This window comes from Ranitomeya imitator, chromosome 4 (genome assembly GCF_032444005.1).
Source record: "Ranitomeya imitator isolate aRanImi1 chromosome 4, aRanImi1.pri, whole genome shotgun sequence".
NCBI lineage: Eukaryota > Metazoa > Chordata > Amphibia > Anura > Dendrobatidae > Ranitomeya > Ranitomeya imitator.
In genome coordinates, this window is record NC_091285.1 from 453,576,288 (window position 1) to 453,593,653 (window position 17,366).

Here is a 17,366-nt window from a genome sequence, read left to right on the forward strand (position 1 = left end):
TTAGCTCAGTTGGTTAGAGCGTGGTGCTAATAACGCCAAGGTCGCGGGTTCGATCCCCGTACGGGCCAAGCACAGCTTTTCAGAGGTCCCGTGCACTCGTTTCATCCCAGGTAGGTCGATGCTGAAGCTTGTTTCTTTTTACTCCGCGTTTTGTTCATAGTGCTTTCTGTGTAGAATTGCATGCCTAACTGATTTGCAGAAGTAGTTGTCCCTATGGTGTGGTGGTGTTATTTGAAGCCTGTAGCAAGCAGATAGTATAGTTGCAGCGTATTTTGCTGTTGACCTTTGCGCCATTGCAATGGATCTCTGTGTTAAGCTTGGTGCTGTGTTTATGTGCTGATGGTGTCTCTGGTGCTGTATTCATGTACTGATGATGGGTCTTGTGTTGAACGCATATGCTGATGTAGTCATATGCTGATGGAAGTGCTGTTTCCGCAGCCAGGCACTGACGGCGGTTCTGGTGATGTATCAATGTAGCTGTGGCAATCTTTAACTTACTAGACTTGATATTAGGTCATGCTAGGGTCAGTATGCCGTCCTGAAAATACAGCTGTCTGAATGAGGCCATTATTGGTCTGCCGAGCAAAAGTTTGACAAAAGCTCCCAGACACTATAGACAGCTTTGCCATCATTAGGGCGGCTGCTCTCTCTCCCAAAAATTGCAGTTTTCTTCACAGTCTCGCCTCCCTTGTCTGAAAGTGCCAAAACGAAAAAGGAGCCTGGCCAACAGGGGTTCATCTGATCATTCACATACCGCGTGTGCACTTTCTCGGAGTGCGATGCCAGAGGTGACGGCACAGCCAATCCTCGTTAGTATAGTGGTAAGTATCCCCGCCTGTCACGCGGGAGACCGGGGTTCGATTCCCCGACGGGGAGGCCTCTCTTATATTCTTGAATTTGCTCCGAGAAGCTGATCCTGCTGGCAATAAATTCATATTCAGGGGCTTTTGATATTTTATTGTTTGATTGTCACTTTACTGCCACCAGAAGTCTCTACATTGTGTGATAAATCCATCCCCCCCCAAAACGGAATTATTTGCGCTCATACCTATTTCCAGTTCTTTGCGTAGGGGATAAACGCCCCACCCATGGCCGGTTAGCTCAGTTGGTTAGAGCGTGGTGCTAATAACGCCAAGGTCGCGGGTTCGATCCCCGTACGGGCCAAGCACAGCTTTTTAGAGGTCCCGTGCACTCGTTTCATCCCAGGTAGGTCGATGCTGAAGCTTGTTTCTTTTTACTCCGCGTTTTGTTCATAGTGCTTTCTGTGTAGAATTGCATGCCTAACTGATTTGCAGAAGTAGTTGTCCCTATGGTGTGGTGGTGTTATTTGAAGCCTGTAGCAAGCAGATAGTATAGTTGCAGCGTATTTTGCTGTTGACCTTTGCGCCATTGCAATGGATCTCTGTGTTAAGCTTGGTGCTGTGTTTATGTGCTGATGGTGTCTCTGGTGCTGTATTCATGTACTGATGATGGGTCTTGTGTTGAACTCATATGCTGATGTAGTCATATGCTGATGGAAGTGCTGTTTCCGCAGCCAGGCACTGACGGCGGTTCTGGTGATGTATCAATGTAGCTGTGGCAATCTTTAACTTACTAGACTTGATATTAGGTCATGCTAGGGTCAGTATGCTGTCCTGAAAATACAGCTGTCTGAATGAGGCCATTATTGGTCTGCCGAGCAAAAGTTTGACAAAAGCTCCCAGACACTATAGACAGCTTTGCCATCATTAGGGCGGCTGCTCTCTCTCCCAAAAATTGCAGTTTTCTTCACAGTCTCGCCTCCCTTGTCTGAAAGTGCCAAAACGAAAAAGGAGCCTGGCCAACAGGGGTTCATCTGATCATTCACATACCGCGTGTGCACTTTCTCGGAGTGCGATGCCAGAGGTGACGGCACAGCCAATCCTCGTTAGTATAGTGGTAAGTATCCCCGCCTGTCACGCGGGAGACCGGGGTTCGATTCCCCGACGGGGAGGCCTCTCTTATATTCTTGAATTTGCTCCGAGAAGCTGATCCTGCTGGCAATAAATTCATATTCAGGGGCTTTTGATATTTTATTGTTTGATTGTCACTTTACTGCCACCAGAAGTCTCTACATTGTGTGATAAATCCATCCCCCCCCCAAAACGGAATTATTTGCGCTCATACCTATTTCCAGTTCTTTGCGTAGGGGATAAACGCCCCACCCATGGCCGGTTAGCTCAGTTGGTTAGAGCGTGGTGCTAATAACGCCAAGGTCGCGGGTTCGATCCCCGTACGGGCCAAGCACAGCTTTTTAGAGGTCCCGTGCACTCGTTTCATCCCAGGTAGGTCGATGCTGAAGCTTGTTTCTTTTTACTCCGCGTTTTGTTCATAGTGCTTTCTGTGTAGAATTGCATGCCTAACTGATTTGCAGAAGTAGTTGTCCCTATGGTGTGGTGGTGTTATTTGAAGCCTGTAGCAAGCAGATAGTATAGTTGCAGCGTATTTTGCTGTTGACCATTGCGCCATTGCAATGGATCTCTGTGTTAAGCTTGGTGCTGTGTTTATGTGCTGATGGTGTCTCTGGTGCTGTATTCATGTACTGATGATGGGTCTTGTGTTGAACTCATATGCTGATGTAGTCATATGCTGATGGAAGTGCTGTTTCCGCAGCCAGGCACTGACGGCGGTTCTGGTGATGTATCAATGTAGCTGTGGCAATCTTTAACTTACTAGACTTGATATTAGGTCATGCTAGGGTCAGTATGCCGTCCTGAAAATACAGCTGTCTGAATGAGGCCATTATTGGTCTGCCGAGCAAAAGTTTGACAAAAGCTCCCAGACACTATAGACAGCTTTGCCATCATTAGGGCGGCTGCTCTCTCTCCCAAAAATTGCAGTTTTCTTCACAGTCTCGCCTCCCTTGTCTGAAAGTGCCAAAACGAAAAAGGAGCCTGGCCAACAGGGGTTCATCTGATCATTCACATACCGCGTGTGCACTTTCTCGGAGTGCGATGCCAGAGGTGACGGCACAGCCAATCCTCGTTAGTATAGTGGTAAGTATCCCCGCCTGTCACGCGGGAGACCGGGGTTCGATTCCCCGACGGGGAGGCCTCTCTTATATTCTTGAATTTGCTCCGAGAAGCTGATCCTGCTGGCAATAAATTCATATTCAGGGGCTTTTGATATTTTATTGTTTGATTGTCACTTTACTGCCACCAGAAGTCTCTACATTGTGTGATAAATCCATCCCCCCCCAAAACGGAATTATTTGCGCTCATACCTATTTCCAGTTCTTTGCGTAGGGGATAAACGCCCCACCCATGGCCGGTTAGCTCAGTTGGTTAGAGCGTGGTGCTAATAACGCCAAGGTCGCGGGTTCGATCCCCGTACGGGCCAAGCACAGCTTTTTAGAGGTCCCGTGCACTCGTTTCATCCCAGGTAGGTCGATGCTGAAGCTTGTTTCTTTTTACTCCGCGTTTTGTTCATAGTGCTTTCTGTGTAGAATTGCATGCCTAACTGATTTGCAGAAGTAGTTGTCCCTATGGTGTGGTGGTGTTATTTGAAGCCTGTAGCAAGCAGATAGTATAGTTGCAGCGTATTTTGCTGTTGACCTTTGCGCCATTGCAATGGATCTCTGTGTTAAGCTTGGTGCTGTGTTTATGTGCTGATGGTGTCTCTGGTGCTGTATTCATGTACTGATGATGGGTCTTGTGTTGAACTCATATGCTGATGTAGTCATATGCTGATGGAAGTGCTGTTTCCGCAGCCAGGCACTGACGGCGGTTCTGGTGATGTATCAATGTAGCTGTGGCAATCTTTAACTTACTAGACTTGATATTAGGTCATGCTAGGGTCAGTATGCTGTCCTGAAAATACAGCTGTCTGAATGAGGCCATTATTGGTCTGCCGAGCAAAAGTTTGACAAAAGCTCCCAGACACTATAGACAGCTTTGCCATCATTAGGGCGGCTGCTCTCTCTCCCAAAAATTGCAGTTTTCTTCACAGTCTCGCCTCCCTTGTCTGAAAGTGCCAAAACGAAAAAGGAGCCTGGCCAACAGGGGTTCATCTGATCATTCACATACCGCGTGTGCACTTTCTCGGAGTGCGATGCCAGAGGTGACAGCACAGCCAATCCTCGTTAGTATAGTGGTAAGTATCCCCGCCTGTCACGCGGGAGACCGGGGTTCGATTCCCCGACGGGGAGGCCTCTCTTATATTCTTGAATTTGCTCCGAGAAGCTGATCCTGCTGGCAATAAATTCATATTCAGGGGCTTTTGATATTTTATTGTTTGATTGTCACTTTACTGCCACCAGAAGTCTCTACATTGTGTGATAAATCCATCCCCCCCCAAAACGGAATTATTTGCGCTCATACCTATTTCCAGTTCTTTGCGTAGGGGATAAACGCCCCACCCATGGCCGGTTAGCTCAGTTGGTTAGAGCGTGGTGCTAATAACGCCAAGGTCGCGGGTTCGATCCCCGTACGGGCCAAGCACAGCTTTTTAGAGGTCCCGTGCACTCGTTTCATCCCAGGTAGGTCGATGCTGAAGCTTGTTTCTTTTTACTCCGCGTTTTGTTCATAGTGCTTTCTGTGTAGAATTGCATGCCTAACTGATTTGCAGAAGTAGTTGTCCCTATGGTGTGGTGGTGTTATTTGAAGCCTGTAGCAAGCAGATAGTATAGTTGCAGCGTATTTTGCTGTTGACCTTTGCGCCATTGCAATGGATCTCTGTGTTAAGCTTGGTGCTGTGTTTATGTGCTGATGGTGTCTCTGGTGCTGTATTCATGTACTGATGATGGGTCTTGTGTTGAACTCATATGCTGATGTAGTCATATGCTGATGGAAGTGCTGTTTCCGCAGCCAGGCACTGACGGCGGTTCTGGTGATGTATCAATGTAGCTGTGGCAATCTTTAACTTACTAGACTTGATATTAGGTCATGCTAGGGTCAGTATGCTGTCCTGAAAATACAGCTGTCTGAATGAGGCCATTATTGGTCTGCCGAGCAAAAGTTTGACAAAAGCTCCCAGACACTATAGACAGCTTTGCCATCATTAGGGCGGCTGCTCTCTCTCCCAAAAATTGCAGTTTTCTTCACAGTCTCGCCTCCCTTGTCTGAAAGTGCCAAAACGAAAAAGGAGCCTGGCCAACAGGGGTTCATCTGATCATTCACATACCGCGTGTGCACTTTCTCGGAGTGCGATGCCAGAGGTGACGGCACAGCCAATCCTCGTTAGTATAGTGGTAAGTATCCCCGCCTGTCACGCGGGAGACCGGGGTTCGATTCCCCGACGGGGAGGCCTCTCTTATATTCTTGAATTTGCTCCGAGAAGCTGATCCTGCTGGCAATAAATTCATATTCAGGGGCTTTTGATATTTTATTGTTTGATTGTCACTTTACTGCCACCAGAAGTCTCTACATTGTGTGATAAATCCATCCCCCCCCAAAACGGAATTATTTGCGCTCATACCTATTTCCAGTTCTTTGCGTAGGGGATAAACGCCCCACCCATGGCCGGTTAGCTCAGTTGGTTAGAGCGTGGTGCTAATAACGCCAAGGTCGCGGGTTCGATCCCCGTACGGGCCAAGCACAGCTTTTCAGAGGTCCCGTGCACTCGTTTCATCCCAGGTAGGTCGATGCTGAAGCTTGTTTCTTTTTACTCCGCGTTTTGTTCATAGTGCTTTCTGTGTAGAATTGCATGCCTAACTGATTTGCAGAAGTAGTTGTCCCTATGGTGTGGTGGTGTTATTTGAAGCCTGTAGCAAGCAGATAGTATAGTTGCAGCGTATTTTGCTGTTGACCTTTGCGCCATTGCAATGGATCTCTGTGTTAAGCTTGGTGCTGTGTTTATGTGCTGATGGTGTCTCTGGTGCTGTATTCATGTACTGATGATGGGTCTTGTGTTGAACGCATATGCTGATGTAGTCATATGCTGATGGAAGTGCTGTTTCCGCAGCCAGGCACTGACGGCGGTTCTGGTGATGTATCAATGTAGCTGTGGCAATCTTTAACTTACTAGACTTGATATTAGGTCATGCTAGGGTCAGTATGCCGTCCTGAAAATACAGCTGTCTGAATGAGGCCATTATTGGTCTGCCGAGCAAAAGTTTGACAAAAGCTCCCAGACACTATAGACAGCTTTGCCATCATTAGGGCGGCTGCTCTCTCTCCCAAAAATTGCAGTTTTCTTCACAGTCTCGCCTCCCTTGTCTGAAAGTGCCAAAACGAAAAAGGAGCCTGGCCAACAGGGGTTCATCTGATCATTCACATACCGCGTGTGCACTTTCTCGGAGTGCGATGCCAGAGGTGACGGCACAGCCAATCCTCGTTAGTATAGTGGTAAGTATCCCCGCCTGTCACGCGGGAGACCGGGGTTCGATTCCCCGACGGGGAGGCCTCTCTTATATTCTTGAATTTGCTCCGAGAAGCTGATCCTGCTGGCAATAAATTCATATTCAGGGGCTTTTGATATTTTATTGTTTGATTGTCACTTTACTGCCACCAGAAGTCTCTACATTGTGTGATAAATCCATCCCCCCCCAAAACGGAATTATTTGCGCTCATACCTATTTCCAGTTCTTTGCGTAGGGGATAAACGCCCCACCCATGGCCGGTTAGCTCAGTTGGTTAGAGCGTGGTGCTAATAACGCCAAGGTCGCGGGTTCGATCCCCGTACGGGCCAAGCACAGCTTTTTAGAGGTCCCGTGCACTCGTTTCATCCCAGGTAGGTCGATGCTGAAGCTTGTTTCTTTTTACTCCGCGTTTTGTTCATAGTGCTTTCTGTGTAGAATTGCATGCCTAACTGATTTGCAGAAGTAGTTGTCCCTATGGTGTGGTGGTGTTATTTGAAGCCTGTAGCAAGCAGATAGTATAGTTGCAGCGTATTTTGCTGTTGACCTTTGCGCCATTGCAATGGATCTCTGTGTTAAGCTTGGTGCTGTGTTTATGTGCTGATGGTGTCTCTGGTGCTGTATTCATGTACTGATGATGGGTCTTGTGTTGAACTCATATGCTGATGTAGTCATATGCTGATGGAAGTGCTGTTTCCGCAGCCAGGCACTGACGGCGGTTCTGGTGATGTATCAATGTAGCTGTGGCAATCTTTAACTTACTAGACTTGATATTAGGTCATGCTAGGGTCAGTATGCTGTCCTGAAAATACAGCTGTCTGAATGAGGCCATTATTGGTCTGCCGAGCAAAAGTTTGACAAAAGCTCCCAGACACTATAGACAGCTTTGCCATCATTAGGGCGGCTGCTCTCTCTCCCAAAAATTGCAGTTTTCTTCACAGTCTCGCCTCCCTTGTCTGAAAGTGCCAAAACGAAAAAGGAGCCTGGCCAACAGGGGTTCATCTGATCATTCACATACCGCGTGTGCACTTTCTCGGAGTGCGATGCCAGAGGTGACGGCACAGCCAATCCTCGTTAGTATAGTGGTAAGTATCCCCGCCTGTCACGCGGGAGACCGGGGTTCGATTCCCCGACGGGGAGGCCTCTCTTATATTCTTGAATTTGCTCCGAGAAGCTGATCCTGCTGGCAATAAATTCATATTCAGGGGCTTTTGATATTTTATTGTTTGATTGTCACTTTACTGCCACCAGAAGTCTCTACATTGTGTGATAAATCCATCCCCCCCCCAAAACGGAATTATTTGCGCTCATACCTATTTCCAGTTCTTTGCGTAGGGGATAAACGCCCCACCCATGGCCGGTTAGCTCAGTTGGTTAGAGCGTGGTGCTAATAACGCCAAGGTCGCGGGTTCGATCCCCGTACGGGCCAAGCACAGCTTTTTAGAGGTCCCGTGCACTCGTTTCATCCCAGGTAGGTCGATGCTGAAGCTTGTTTCTTTTTACTCCGCGTTTTGTTCATAGTGCTTTCTGTGTAGAATTGCATGCCTAACTGATTTGCAGAAGTAGTTGTCCCTATGGTGTGGTGGTGTTATTTGAAGCCTGTAGCAAGCAGATAGTATAGTTGCAGCGTATTTTGCTGTTGACCATTGCGCCATTGCAATGGATCTCTGTGTTAAGCTTGGTGCTGTGTTTATGTGCTGATGGTGTCTCTGGTGCTGTATTCATGTACTGATGATGGGTCTTGTGTTGAACTCATATGCTGATGTAGTCATATGCTGATGGAAGTGCTGTTTCCGCAGCCAGGCACTGACGGCGGTTCTGGTGATGTATCAATGTAGCTGTGGCAATCTTTAACTTACTAGACTTGATATTAGGTCATGCTAGGGTCAGTATGCCGTCCTGAAAATACAGCTGTCTGAATGAGGCCATTATTGGTCTGCCGAGCAAAAGTTTGACAAAAGCTCCCAGACACTATAGACAGCTTTGCCATCATTAGGGCGGCTGCTCTCTCTCCCAAAAATTGCAGTTTTCTTCACAGTCTCGCCTCCCTTGTCTGAAAGTGCCAAAACGAAAAAGGAGCCTGGCCAACAGGGGTTCATCTGATCATTCACATACCGCGTGTGCACTTTCTCGGAGTGCGATGCCAGAGGTGACGGCACAGCCAATCCTCGTTAGTATAGTGGTAAGTATCCCCGCCTGTCACGCGGGAGACCGGGGTTCGATTCCCCGACGGGGAGGCCTCTCTTATATTCTTGAATTTGCTCCGAGAAGCTGATCCTGCTGGCAATAAATTCATATTCAGGGGCTTTTGATATTTTATTGTTTGATTGTCACTTTACTGCCACCAGAAGTCTCTACATTGTGTGATAAATCCATCCCCCCCCAAAACGGAATTATTTGCGCTCATACCTATTTCCAGTTCTTTGCGTAGGGGATAAACGCCCCACCCATGGCCGGTTAGCTCAGTTGGTTAGAGCGTGGTGCTAATAACGCCAAGGTCGCGGGTTCGATCCCCGTACGGGCCAAGCACAGCTTTTTAGAGGTCCCGTGCACTCGTTTCATCCCAGGTAGGTCGATGCTGAAGCTTGTTTCTTTTTACTCCGCGTTTTGTTCATAGTGCTTTCTGTGTAGAATTGCATGCCTAACTGATTTGCAGAAGTAGTTGTCCCTATGGTGTGGTGGTGTTATTTGAAGCCTGTAGCAAGCAGATAGTATAGTTGCAGCGTATTTTGCTGTTGACCTTTGCGCCATTGCAATGGATCTCTGTGTTAAGCTTGGTGCTGTGTTTATGTGCTGATGGTGTCTCTGGTGCTGTATTCATGTACTGATGATGGGTCTTGTGTTGAACTCATATGCTGATGTAGTCATATGCTGATGGAAGTGCTGTTTCCGCAGCCAGGCACTGACGGCGGTTCTGGTGATGTATCAATGTAGCTGTGGCAATCTTTAACTTACTAGACTTGATATTAGGTCATGCTAGGGTCAGTATGCTGTCCTGAAAATACAGCTGTCTGAATGAGGCCATTATTGGTCTGCCGAGCAAAAGTTTGACAAAAGCTCCCAGACACTATAGACAGCTTTGCCATCATTAGGGCGGCTGCTCTCTCTCCCAAAAATTGCAGTTTTCTTCACAGTCTCGCCTCCCTTGTCTGAAAGTGCCAAAACGAAAAAGGAGCCTGGCCAACAGGGGTTCATCTGATCATTCACATACCGCGTGTGCACTTTCTCGGAGTGCGATGCCAGAGGTGACAGCACAGCCAATCCTCGTTAGTATAGTGGTAAGTATCCCCGCCTGTCACGCGGGAGACCGGGGTTCGATTCCCCGACGGGGAGGCCTCTCTTATATTCTTGAATTTGCTCCGAGAAGCTGATCCTGCTGGCAATAAATTCATATTCAGGGGCTTTTGATATTTTATTGTTTGATTGTCACTTTACTGCCACCAGAAGTCTCTACATTGTGTGATAAATCCATCCCCCCCCAAAACGGAATTATTTGCGCTCATACCTATTTCCAGTTCTTTGCGTAGGGGATAAACGCCCCACCCATGGCCGGTTAGCTCAGTTGGTTAGAGCGTGGTGCTAATAACGCCAAGGTCGCGGGTTCGATCCCCGTACGGGCCAAGCACAGCTTTTTAGAGGTCCCGTGCACTCGTTTCATCCCAGGTAGGTCGATGCTGAAGCTTGTTTCTTTTTACTCCGCGTTTTGTTCATAGTGCTTTCTGTGTAGAATTGCATGCCTAACTGATTTGCAGAAGTAGTTGTCCCTATGGTGTGGTGGTGTTATTTGAAGCCTGTAGCAAGCAGATAGTATAGTTGCAGCGTATTTTGCTGTTGACCTTTGCGCCATTGCAATGGATCTCTGTGTTAAGCTTGGTGCTGTGTTTATGTGCTGATGGTGTCTCTGGTGCTGTATTCATGTACTGATGATGGGTCTTGTGTTGAACTCATATGCTGATGTAGTCATATGCTGATGGAAGTGCTGTTTCCGCAGCCAGGCACTGACGGCGGTTCTGGTGATGTATCAATGTAGCTGTGGCAATCTTTAACTTACTAGACTTGATATTAGGTCATGCTAGGGTCAGTATGCTGTCCTGAAAATACAGCTGTCTGAATGAGGCCATTATTGGTCTGCCGAGCAAAAGTTTGACAAAAGCTCCCAGACACTATAGACAGCTTTGCCATCATTAGGGCGGCTGCTCTCTCTCCCAAAAATTGCAGTTTTCTTCACAGTCTCGCCTCCCTTGTCTGAAAGTGCCAAAACGAAAAAGGAGCCTGGCCAACAGGGGTTCATCTGATCATTCACATACCGCGTGTGCACTTTCTCGGAGTGCGATGCCAGAGGTGACGGCACAGCCAATCCTCGTTAGTATAGTGGTAAGTATCCCCGCCTGTCACGCGGGAGACCGGGGTTCGATTCCCCGACGGGGAGGCCTCTCTTATATTCTTGAATTTGCTCCGAGAAGCTGATCCTGCTGGCAATAAATTCATATTCAGGGGCTTTTGATATTTTATTGTTTGATTGTCACTTTACTGCCACCAGAAGTCTCTACATTGTGTGATAAATCCATCCCCCCCCAAAACGGAATTATTTGCGCTCATACCTATTTCCAGTTCTTTGCGTAGGGGATAAACGCCCCACCCATGGCCGGTTAGCTCAGTTGGTTAGAGCGTGGTGCTAATAACGCCAAGGTCGCGGGTTCGATCCCCGTACGGGCCAAGCACAGCTTTTTAGAGGTCCCGTGCACTCGTTTCATCCCAGGTAGGTCGATGCTGAAGCTTGTTTCTTTTTACTCCGCGTTTTGTTCATAGTGCTTTCTGTGTAGAATTGCATGCCTAACTGATTTGCAGAAGTAGTTGTCCCTATGGTGTGGTGGTGTTATTTGAAGCCTGTAGCAAGCAGATAGTATAGTTGCAGCGTATTTTGCTGTTGACCTTTGCGCCATTGCAATGGATCTCTGTGTTAAGCTTGGTGCTGTGTTTATGTGCTGATGGTGTCTCTGGTGCTGTATTCATGTACTGATGATGGGTCTTGTGTTGAACTCATATGCTGATGTAGTCATATGCTGATGGAAGTGCTGTTTCCGCAGCCAGGCACTGACGGCGGTTCTGGTGATGTATCAATGTAGCTGTGGCAATCTTTAACTTACTAGACTTGATATTAGGTCATGCTAGGGTCAGTATGCCGTCCTGAAAATACAGCTGTCTGAATGAGGCCATTATTGGTCTGCCGAGCAAAAGTTTGACAAAAGCTCCCAGACACTATAGACAGCTTTGCCATCATTAGGGCGGCTGCTCTCTCTCCCAAAAATTGCAGTTTTCTTCACAGTCTCGCCTCCCTTGTCTGAAAGTGCCAAAACGAAAAAGGAGCCTGGCCAACAGGGGTTCATCTGATCATTCACATACCGCGTGTGCACTTTCTCGGAGTGCGATGCCAGAGGTGACGGCACAGCCAATCCTCGTTAGTATAGTGGTAAGTATCCCCGCCTGTCACGCGGGAGACCGGGGTTCGATTCCCCGACGGGGAGGCCTCTCTTATATTCTTGAATTTGCTCCGAGAAGCTGATCCTGCTGGCAATAAATTCATATTCAGGGGCTTTTGATATTTTATTGTTTGATTGTCACTTTACTGCCACCAGAAGTCTCTACATTGTGTGATAAATCCATCCCCCCCCAAAACGGAATTATTTGCGCTCATACCTATTTCCAGTTCTTTGCGTAGGGGATAAACGCCCCACCCATGGCCGGTTAGCTCAGTTGGTTAGAGCGTGGTGCTAATAACGCCAAGGTCGCGGGTTCGATCCCCGTACGGGCCAAGCACAGCTTTTTAGAGGTCCCGTGCACTCGTTTCATCCCAGGTAGGTCGATGCTGAAGCTTGTTTCTTTTTACTCCGCGTTTTGTTCATAGTGCTTTCTGTGTAGAATTGCATGCCTAACTGATTTGCAGAAGTAGTTGTCCCTATGGTGTGGTGGTGTTATTTGAAGCCTGTAGCAAGCAGATAGTATAGTTGCAGCGTATTTTGCTGTTGACCTTTGCGCCATTGCAATGGATCTCTGTGTTAAGCTTGGTGCTGTGTTTATGTGCTGATGGTGTCTCTGGTGCTGTATTCATGTACTGATGATGGGTCTTGTGTTGAACTCATATGCTGATGTAGTCATATGCTGATGGAAGTGCTGTTTCCGCAGCCAGGCACTGACGGCGGTTCTGGTGATGTATCAATGTAGCTGTGGCAATCTTTAACTTACTAGAAGCTGATCCTGCTGGCAATAAATTCATATTCAGGGGCTTTTGATATTTTATTGTTTGATTGTCACTTTACTGCCACCAGAAGTCTCTACATTGTGTGATAAATCCATCCCCCCCCAAAACGGAATTATTTGCGCTCATACCTATTTCCAGTTCTTTGCGTAGGGGATAAACGCCCCACCCATGGCCGGTTAGCTCAGTTGGTTAGAGCGTGGTGCTAATAACGCCAAGGTCGCGGGTTCGATCCCCGTACGGGCCAAGCACAGCTTTTTAGAGGTCCCGTGCACTCGTTTCATCCCAGGTAGGTCGATGCTGAAGCTTGTTTCTTTTTACTCCGCGTTTTGTTCATAGTGCTTTCTGTGTAGAATTGCATGCCTAACTGATTTGCAGAAGTAGTTGTCCCTATGGTGTGGTGGTGTTATTTGAAGCCTGTAGCAAGCAGATAGTATAGTTGCAGCGTATTTTGCTGTTGACCTTTGCGCCATTGCAATGGATCTCTGTGTTAAGCTTGGTGCTGTGTTTATGTGCTGATGGTGTCTCTGGTGCTGTATTCATGTACTGATGATGGGTCTTGTGTTGAACTCATATGCTGATGTAGTCATATGCTGATGGAAGTGCTGTTTCCGCAGCCAGGCACTGACGGCGGTTCTGGTGATGTATCAATGTAGCTGTGGCAATCTTTAACTTACTAGACTTGATATTAGGTCATGCTAGGGTCAGTATGCCGTCCTGAAAATACAGCTGTCTGAATGAGGCCATTATTGGTCTGCCGAGCAAAAGTTTGACAAAAGCTCCCAGACACTATAGACAGCTTTGCCATCATTAGGGCGGCTGCTCTCTCTCCCAAAAATTGCAGTTTTCTTCACAGTCTCGCCTCCCTTGTCTGAAAGTGCCAAAACGAAAAAGGAGCCTGGCCAACAGGTGGCAAAGCTGGTGGCAGTAAAGTGACAATCAAACAATAAAATATCAAAAGCCCCTGAATATGAATTTATTGCCAGCAGGATCAGCTTCTCGGAGCAAATTCAAGAATATAAGAGAGGCCTCCCCGTCGGTGAATCGAACCCCGGTCTCCCGCGTGACAGGCGGGGATACTTACCACTATACTAACGAGGATTGGCTGTGCCGTCACCTCTGGCATCGCACTCCGAGAAAGTGCACACGCGGTATGTGAATGATCAGATGAACCCCTGTTGGCCAGGCTCCTTTTTCGTTTTGGCACTTTCAGACAAGGGAGGCGAGACTGTGAAGAAAACTGCAATTTTTGGGAGAGAGAGCAGCTGCCCTAATGATGGCAAAGCTGTCTATAGTGTCTGGGAGCTTTTGTCAAACTTTTGCTCGGCAGACCAATAATGGCCTCATTCAGACAGCTGTATTTTCAGGACGGCATACTGACCCTAGCATGACCTAATATCAAGTCTAGTAAGTTAAAGATTGCCACAGCTACATTGATACATCACCAGAACCGCCGTCAGTGCCTGGCTGCGGAAACAGCACTTCCATCAGCATATGACTACATCAGCATATGAGTTCAACACAAGACCCATCATCAGTACATGAATACAGCACCAGAGACACCATCAGCACATAAACACAGCACCAAGCTTAACACAGAGATCCATTGCAATGGCGCAAAGGTCAACAGCAAAATACGCTGCAACTATACTATCTGCTTGCTACAGGCTTCAAATAACACCACCACACCATAGGGACAACTACTTCTGCAAATCAGTTAGGCATGCAATTCTACACAGAAAGCACTATGAACAAAACGCGGAGTAAAAAGAAACAAGCTTCAGCATCGACCTACCTGGGATGAAACGAGTGCACGGGACCTCTAAAAAGCTGTGCTTGGCCCGTACGGGGATCGAACCCGCGACCTTGGCGTTATTAGCACCACGCTCTAACCAACTGAGCTAACCGGCCATGGGTGGGGCGTTTATCCCCTACGCAAAGAACTGGAAATAGGTATGAGCGCAAATAATTCCGTTTTGGGGGGGGATGGATTTATCACACAATGTAGAGACTTCTGGTGGCAGTAAAGTGACAATCAAACAATAAAATATCAAAAGCCCCTGAATATGAATTTATTGCCAGCAGGATCAGCTTCTCGGAGCAAATTCAAGAATATAAGAGAGGCCTCCCCGTCGGGGAATCGAACCCCGGTCTCCCGCGTGACAGGCGGGGATACTTACCACTATACTAACGAGGATTGGCTGTGCCGTCACCTCTGGCATCGCACTCCGAGAAAGTGCACACGCGGTATGTGAATGATCAGATGAACCCCTGTTGGCCAGGCTCCTTTTTCGTTTTGGCACTTTCAGACAAGGGAGGCGAGACTGTGAAGAAAACTGCAATTTTTGGGAGAGAGAGCAGCCGCCCTAATGATGGCAAAGCTGTCTATAGTGTCTGGGAGCTTTTGTCAAACTTTTGCTCGGCAGACCAATAATGGCCTCATTCAGACAGCTGTATTTTCAGGACGGCATACTGACCCTAGCATGACCTAATATCAAGTCTAGTAAGTTAAAGATTGCCACAGCTACATTGATACATCACCAGAACCGCCGTCAGTGCCTGGCTGCGGAAACAGCACTTCCATCAGCATATGACTACATCAGCATATGAGTTCAACACAAGACCCATCATCAGTACATGAATACAGCACCAGAGACACCATCAGCACATAAACACAGCACCAAGCTTAACACAGAGATCCATTGCAATGGCGCAAAGGTCAACAGCAAAATACGCTGCAACTATACTATCTGCTTGCTACAGGCTTCAAATAACACCACCACACCATAGGGACAACTACTTCTGCAAATCAGTTAGGCATGCAATTCTACACAGAAAGCACTATGAACAAAACGCGGAGTAAAAAGAAACAAGCTTCAGCATCGACCTACCTAGGATGAAACGAGTGCACGGGACCTCTAAAAAGCTGTGCTTGGCCCGTACGGGGATCGAACCCGCGACCTTGGCGTTATTAGCACCACGCTCTAACCAACTGAGCTAACCGGCCATGGGTGGGGCGTTTATCCCCTACGCAAAGAACTGGAAATAGGTATGAGCGCAAATAATTCCGTTTTGGGGGGGGATGGATTTATCACACAATGTAGAGACTTCTGGTGGCAGTAAAGTGACAATCAAACAATAAAATATCAAAAGCCCCTGAATATGAATTTATTGCCAGCAGGATCAGCTTCTCGGAGCAAATTCAAGAATATAAGAGAGGCCTCCCCGTCGGGGAATCGAACCCCGGTCTCCCGCGTGACAGGCGGGGATACTTACCACTATACTAACGAGGATTGGCTGTGCCGTCACCTCTGGCATCGCACTCCGAGAAAGTGCACACGCGGTATGTGAATGATCAGATGATATTAGGTCATGCTAGGGTCAGTATGCCGTCCTGAAAATACAGCTGTCTGAATGAGGCCATTATTGGTCTGCCGAGCAAAAGTTTGACAAAAGCTCCCAGACACTATAGACAGCTTTGCCATCATTAGGGCGGCTGCTCTCTCTCCCAAAAATTGCAGTTTTCTTCACAGTCTCGCCTCCCTTGTCTGAAAGTGCCAAAACGAAAAAGGAGCCTGGCCAACAGGGGTTCATCTGATCATTCACATACCGCGTGTGCACTTTCTCGGAGTGCGATGCCAGAGGTGACGGCACAGCCAATCCTCGTTAGTATAGTGGTAAGTATCCCCGCCTGTCACGCGGGAGACCGGGGTTCGATTCCCCGACGGGGAGGCCTCTCTTATATTCTTGAATTTGCTCCGAGAAGCTGATCCTGCTGGCAATAAATTCATATTCAGGGGCTTTTGATATTTTATTGTTTGATTGTCACTTTACTGCCACCAGAAGTCTCTACATTGTGTGATAAATCCATCCCCCCCCAAAACGGAATTATTTGCGCTCATACCTATTTCCAGTTCTTTGCGTAGGGGATAAACGCCCCACCCATGGCCGGTTAGCTCAGTTGGTTAGAGCGTGGTGCTAATAACGCCAAGGTCGCGGGTTCGATCCCCGTACGGGCCAAGCACAGCTTTTTAGAGGTCCCGTGCACTCGTTTCATCCCAGGTAGGTCGATGCTGAAGCTTGTTTCTTTTTACTCCGCGTTTTGTTCATAGTGCTTTCTGTGTAGAATTGCATGCCTAACTGATTTGCAGAAGTAGTTGTCCCTATGGTGTGGTGGTGTTATTTGAAGCCTGTAGCAAGCAGATAGTATAGTTGCAGCGTATTTTGCTGTTGACCTTTGCGCCATTGCAATGGATCTCTGTGTTAAGCTTGGTGCTGTGTTTATGTGCTGATGGTGTCTCTGGTGCTGTATTCATGTACTGATGATGGGTCTTGTGTTGAACTCATATGCTGATGTAGTCATATGCTGATGGAAGTGCTGTTTCCGCAGCCAGGCACTGACGGCGGTTCTGGTGATGTATCAATGTAGCTGTGGCAATCTTTAACTTACTAGACTTGATATTAGGTCATGCTAGGGTCAGTATGCCGTCCTGAAAATACAGCTGTCTGAATGAGGCCATTATTGGTCTGCCGAGCAAAAGTTTGACAAAAGCTCCCAGACACTATAGACAGCTTTGCCATCATTAGGGCGGCTGCTCTCTCTCCCAAAAATTGCAGTTTTCTTCACAGTCTCGCCTCCCTTGTCTGAAAGTGCCAAAACGAAAAAGGAGCCTGGCCAACAGGGGTTCATCTGATCATTCACATACCGCGTGTGCACTTTCTCGGAGTGCGATGCCAGAGGTGACGGCACAGCCAATCCTCGTTAGTATAGTGGTAAGTATCCCCGCCTGTCACGCG

At 47.7% G+C, this 17,366-nt stretch overlaps 4 non-coding genes across 4 annotated transcripts; all 4 read right to left on the reverse strand.

Annotated features, from left to right (window-relative positions):
• Positions 1-14,406: 14,406 nt before the first annotated feature.
• On the reverse strand, positions 14,407-14,480 carry TRNAI-AAU (transfer RNA isoleucine (anticodon AAU)). Its single transcript has one exon. It is a non-coding gene; the product is annotated as a tRNA-Ile (tRNA).
• Positions 14,481-14,694: 214 nt separating this feature from the next.
• TRNAD-GUC (transfer RNA aspartic acid (anticodon GUC)) lies at positions 14,695-14,766 on the reverse strand. Its single transcript has one exon. It is a non-coding gene; the product is annotated as a tRNA-Asp (tRNA).
• A 736-nt stretch (positions 14,767-15,502) lies between these two features.
• TRNAI-AAU (transfer RNA isoleucine (anticodon AAU)) lies at positions 15,503-15,576 on the reverse strand. Its single transcript has one exon. It is a non-coding gene; the product is annotated as a tRNA-Ile (tRNA).
• Positions 15,577-15,790: 214 nt separating this feature from the next.
• TRNAD-GUC (transfer RNA aspartic acid (anticodon GUC)) lies at positions 15,791-15,862 on the reverse strand. Its single transcript has one exon. It is a non-coding gene; the product is annotated as a tRNA-Asp (tRNA).
• Positions 15,863-17,366: the final 1,504 nt, after the last annotated feature.